The sequence below is a fragment of the Zophobas morio genome, unplaced genomic scaffold, assembly GCF_036711695.1.
Source record: "Zophobas morio isolate AGI-343-1 ecotype UQ-CSIRO unplaced genomic scaffold, CSIRO_AGI_Zmor_V1 ptg000890l, whole genome shotgun sequence".
Lineage (NCBI taxonomy): Eukaryota > Metazoa > Arthropoda > Insecta > Coleoptera > Tenebrionidae > Zophobas > Zophobas morio.
Genome location: NW_026972992.1, coordinates 79,084 through 85,247, shown reverse-complemented (window position 1 = coordinate 85,247; position 6,164 = coordinate 79,084).

Sequence of the window (6,164 nt, the reverse complement as noted above, 5' to 3'; positions counted from 1 at the left end):
CTTTTGAAGTGTTTTCTTGTACTTTTAAGCCAATCAGATACCCTACGGGCTCGGAAAGTGCAACGAAACCATCGAATTTTAGCTAGAAACTGTATTTTTGTCGATTTTTATTGAATTTGAACTATATTTCAACGTTTTTTGATGGTTCTGAGCCACCAAACACACTTAAAGCATGCAGAATCGACTCAGAATAGGAAAAGGAGACGTTTAGGTCAATTTTATGCATTCTGGCGTTCGTAGATACAAGAAAACTGTTAAAATTTTTCAGAAACGTCACTTTTGAAGTGTTTTCTTGTACTTTTAAGCCAATCAGATACCCTACGGGCTCGGAAAGTGCAACGAAACCATCAAATTTTAGCTAGAAACTGTATTTTTGTCGATTTTTATTGAATTTGAACTATATTTCAACGTTTTTTGATGGTTCTGAGCCACCAAACACACTTAAAGCATGCAGAATCGACTCAGAATAGGAAAAGGAGACGTTTAGGTCAATTTTATGCATTCTGGCGTTCGTAGATACAAGGAAACTGTTAAAATTCTTCAGAAACGTCACTTTTGAAGTGTTTTCTTGTACCTTTAAGCCAATCAGATACCCTACGGGCTCGGAAAGTGCAACGAAACCATCAAATTTTAGCTAGAAACTGTATTTTTGTCGATTTTTATTGAATTTGAACTATATTTCAACGTTTTTTGATGGTTCTGAGCCACCAAACACACTTAAAGCATGCAGAATCGACTCAGAATAGGAAAAGGAGACGTTTAGGTCAATTTTATGCATTCTGGCGTTCGTAGATACAAGAAAACTGTTAAAATTCTTCAGAAACGTCACTTTTGAAGTGTTTTCTTGTACCTTTTAAGCCAATCAGATACCCTACGGGCTCGGAAAGTGCAACGAAACCATCAAATTTTAGCTAGAAACTGTATTTTTGTCGATTTTTATTGAATTTGAACTATATTTCAACGTTTTTTGATGGTTCTGAGCCACCAAACACACTTAAAGCATGCAGAATCGACTCAGAATAGGAAAAGGAGACGTTTAGGTCAATTTTATGCATTCTGGCGTTCGTAGATACAAGAAAACTGTTAAAATTCTTCAGAAACGTCACTTTTGAAGTGTTTTCTTGTACTTTTAAGCCAATCAGATACCCTACGGGCTCGGAAAGTGCAACGAAACCATCAAATTTTTAGCTAGAAACTGTATTTTTGTCGATTTTTATTGAATTTGAAATATATTTCAACGTTTTTTGATGGTTCTGAGCCACCAAACACACTTAAAGCATGCAGAATCGACTCAGAATAGGAAAAGGAGACGTTTAGGTCAATTTTATGCATTCTGGCGTTCGTAGATACAAGAAAACTGTTAAAATTCTTCAGAAACGTCACTTTTGAAGTGTTTTCTTGTACTTTTAAGCCAATCAGATACCCTACGGGCTCGGAATGTGCAACGAAACCATCAAATTTTAGCTAGAAACTGTATTTTTGTCGATTTTTATTGAATTTGAACTATATTTCAACGTTTTTGATGGTTCTGAGCCCACCAAACACACTTAAAGCATGCAGAATCGACTCAGAATAGGAAAAGGAGACGTTTAGGTCAATTTTATGCATTCTGGCGTTCGTAGATACAAGAAAACTGTTAAAATTCTTCAGAAACGTCACTTTTGAAGTGTTTTCTTGTACTTTTAAGCCAATCAGATACCCTACGGGCTCGGAAAGTGCAACGAAACCATCAAATTTTAGCTAGAAACTGTATTTTTGTCGATTTTTATTGAATTTGAACTATATTTCAACGTTTTTTGTTGGTTCTGAGCCACCAAACACACTTAAAGCATGCAGAATCGACTCAGAATAGGAAAAGGAGACGTTTAGGTCAATTTTATGCATTCTGGCGTTCGTAGATACAAGAAAACTGTTAAAATTCTTCAGAAACGTCACTTTTGAAGTGTTTTCTTGTACTTTTAAGCCAATCAGATACCCTATGGGCTCGGAAAGTGCAACGAAACCATCAAATTTTAGCTAGAAACTGTATTTTTGTCGATTTTTATTGAATTTGAACTATGTTTCAACGTTTTTTGATGGTTCTGAGCCACCAAACACACTTAAAGCATGCAGAATCGACTCAGAATAGGAAAAGGAGACGTTTAGGTCAATTTTATGCATTCTGGCGTTCGTAGATACAAGAAAACTGTTAAAATTCTTCAGAAACGTCACTTTTGAAGTGTTTTCTTGTACTTTTAAGCCAATCAGATACCCTACGGGCTCGGAAAGTGCAACGAAACCATCAAATTTTAGCTAGAAACTGTATTTTTGTCGATTTTTATTGAATTTGAACTATATTTCAACGTTTTTTGATGGTTCTGAGCCACCAAACACACTTAAAGCATGCAGAATCGACTCAGAATAGGAAAAGGAGACGTTAAGGTCAATTTTATGCATTCTGGCGTTCGTAGATACAAGAAAACTGTTAAAATTCTTCAGAAACGTCACTTTTGAAGTGTTTTCTTGTACTTTTAAGCCAATCAGATACCCTACGGGCTCGGAAAGTGCAACGAAACCATCAAATTTTAGCTAGAAACTGTATTTTTGTCGATTTTTATTGAATTTGAACTATATTTCAACGTTTTTTGATGGTTCTGAGCCACCAAACACACTTAAAGCATGCAGAATCGACTCAGAATAGGAAAAGGAGACGTTTAGGTCAATTTTATGCATTCTGGCGTTCGTAGATACAAGAAAACTGTTAAAATTCTTCAGAAACGTCACTTTTGAAGTGTTTTCTTGTACTTTTAAGCCAATCAGATATCCTACGGGCTCGGAAAGTGCAACGAAACCATCAAATTTTAGCTAGAAACTGTATTTTTGTCGATTTTTATTGAATTTGAACTATATTTCAACGTTTTTTGATGGTTCTGAGCCACCAAACACACTTAAAGCATGCAGAATCGACTCAGAATAGGAAAAGGAGACGTTTAGGTCAATTTTATGCATTCTGGCGTTCGTAGATACAAGAAAACTGTTAAAATTCTTCAGAAACGTCACTTTTGAAGTGTTTTCTTGTACTTTTAAGCCAATCAGATACCCTACGGGCTCGGAAAGTGCAACGAAACCATCAAATTTTAGCTAGAAACTGTATTTTTGTCGATTTTTATTGAATTTGAACTATATTTCAACGTTTTTTGATGGTTCTGAGCCACCAAACACACTTAAAGCATGCAGAATCGACTCAGAATAGGAAAAATAGACGTTTAGGTCAATTTTATGCATTCTGGCGTTCGTAGATACAAGAAAACTGTTAAAATTCTTCAGAAACGTCACTTTTGAAGTGTTTTCTTGTAATTTTAAGCCAATCAGATATCCTACGGGTTCGGAAAGTGCAACGAAACCATCAAATTTTAGCTAGAAACTGTATTTTTGTCGATTTTTATTGAATTTGAACTATATTTCAACGTTTTTTGATGGTTCTGAGCCACCAAACACACTTAAAGCATGCAGAATCGACTCAGAATAGGAAAAGGAGACGTTTAGGTCAATTTTATGCATTCTGGCGTTCGTAGATACAAGAAAACTGTTAAAATTCTTCAGAAACGTCACTTTTGAAGTGTTTTCTTGTACTTTTAAGCCAATCAGATACCCTACGGGCTCGGAAAGTGCAACGAAACCATCAAATTTTAGCTAGAAACTGTATTTTTGTCGATTTTTATTGAATTTGAACTATATTTCAACGTTTTTTGATGGTTCTGAGCCACCAAACACACTTAAAGCATGCAGAATCGACTCAGAATAGGAAAAGGAGACGTTTAGGTCAATTTTATGCATTCTGGCGTTCGTAGATACAAGAAAACTGTTAAAATTCTTCAGAAACGTCACTTTTGAAGTGTTTTCTTGTACTTTTAAGCCAATCAGATACCCTACGGGCTCGGAAAGTGCAACGAAACCATCAAATTTTAGCTAGAAACTGTATTTTTGTCGATTTTTATTGAATTTGAACTATATTTCAACGTTTTTTGATGGTTCTGAGCCACCAAACACACTTAAAGCATGCAGAATCGACTCAGAATAGGAAAAGGAGACGTTTAGGTCAATTTTATGCATTCTGGCGTTCGTAGATACAAGAAAACTGTTAAAATTCTTCAGAAACGACACTTTTGAAGTGTTTTCTTGTACTTTTAAGCCAATCAGATACCCTACGGGCTCGGAAAGTGCAACGAAACCATCAAATTTTAGCTAGAAACTGTATTTTTGTCGATTTTTATTGAATTTGAACTATATTTCAACGTTTTTTGATGGTTCTGAGCCACCAAACACACTTAAAGCATGCAGAATCGACTCAGAATAGGAAAAGGAGACGTTTAGGTCAATTTTATGCATTCTGGCGTTCGTAGATACAAGAAAACTGTTAAAATTCTTCAGAAACGTCACTTTTGAAGTGTTTTCTTGTACTTTTAAGCCAATCAGATACCCTACGGGCTCGGAAAGTGCAACGAAACCATCAAATTTTAGCTAGAAACTGTATTTTTGTCGATTTTTATTGAATTTGAACTATATTTCAACGTTTTTTGATGGTTCTGAGCCACCAAACACACTTAAAGCATGCAGAATCGACTCAGAATAGGAAAAATAGACGTTTAGGTCAATTTTATGCATTCTGGCGTTCGTAGATACAAGAAAACTGTTAAAATTCTTCAGAAACGTCACTTTTGAAGTGTTTTCTTGTACTTTTAAGCCAATCAGATATCCTACGGGTTCGGAAAGTGCAACGAAACCATCAAATTTTAGCTAGAAACTGTATTTTTGTCGATTTTTATTGAATTTGAACTATATTTCAACGTTTTTTGATGGTTCTGAGCCACCAAACACACTTAAAGCATGCAGAATCGACTCAGAACAGGAAAAGGAGACGTTTAGGTCAATTTTATGCATTCTGGCGTTCGTAGATACAAGAAAACTGTTAAAATTCTTCAGAAACGTCACTTTTGAAGTGTTTTCTTGTACTTTTAGGCCAATCAGATACCCAACGGGCTCGGAAAGTGCAACGAAACCATCAAATTTTAGCTAGAAACTGTATTTTTGTCGATTTTTATTGAATTTGAACTATATTTCAACGTTTTTTGATGGTTCTGAGCCACCAAACACACTTAAAGCATGCAGAATCGACTCAGAATAGGAAAAGGAGACGTTTAGGTCAATTTTACGCATTCTGGCGTTCGTAGATACAAGAAAACTGTTAAAATTCTTCAGAAACGTCACTTTTGAAGTGTTTTCTTGTACTTTTAAGCCAATCAGATACCCTACGGGCTCGGAAAGTGCAACGAAACCATCAAATTTTAGCTAGAAAATGTATTTTTGTCGATTTTTATTGAATTTGAACTATATTTCAACGTTTTTTGATGGTTCTGAGCCACCAAACACACTTAAAGCATGCAGAATCGACTCAGAATAGGAAAAGGAGACGTTTAGGTCAATTTTATGCATTCTGGTGTTCGTAGATACAAGAAAACTGTTAAAATTCTTCAGAAACGTCACTTTTGAAGTGTTTTCTTGTACTTTTAAGCCAATCAGATACCCTACGGGCTCGGAAAGTGCAACGAAACCATCAAATTTTAGCTAGAAACTGTATTTTTGTCGATTTTTATTGAATTTGAACTATATTTCAACGTTTTTTGATGGTTCTGAGCCACCAAACACACTTAAAGCATGCAGAATCGACTCAGAATAGGAAAAGGAGACGTTTAGGTCAATTTTATGCATTCTGGCGTTCGTAGATACAAGAAAACTGTTAAAATTCTTCAGAAACGTCACTTTTGAAGTGTTTTCTTGTACTTTTAAGCCAATCAGATACCCTACGGACTCGGAAAGTGCAACGAAACCATCAAATTTTAGCTAGAAACTGTATTTTTGTCGATTTTTATTGAATTTGAACTATATTTCAACGTTTTTTGATGGTTCTGAGCCACCAAACACACTTAAAGCATGCAGAATCGACTCAGAATAGGAAAAGGAGACGTTTAGGTCAATTTTATGCATTCTGGCGTTCGTAGATACAAGAAAACTGTTAAAATTCTTCAGAAACGTCACTTTTGAAGTGTTTTCTTGTACTTTTAAGCCAATCAGATACCCAACGGGCTCGGAAAGTGCAACGAAACCATCAAATTTTAGCTAGAAAC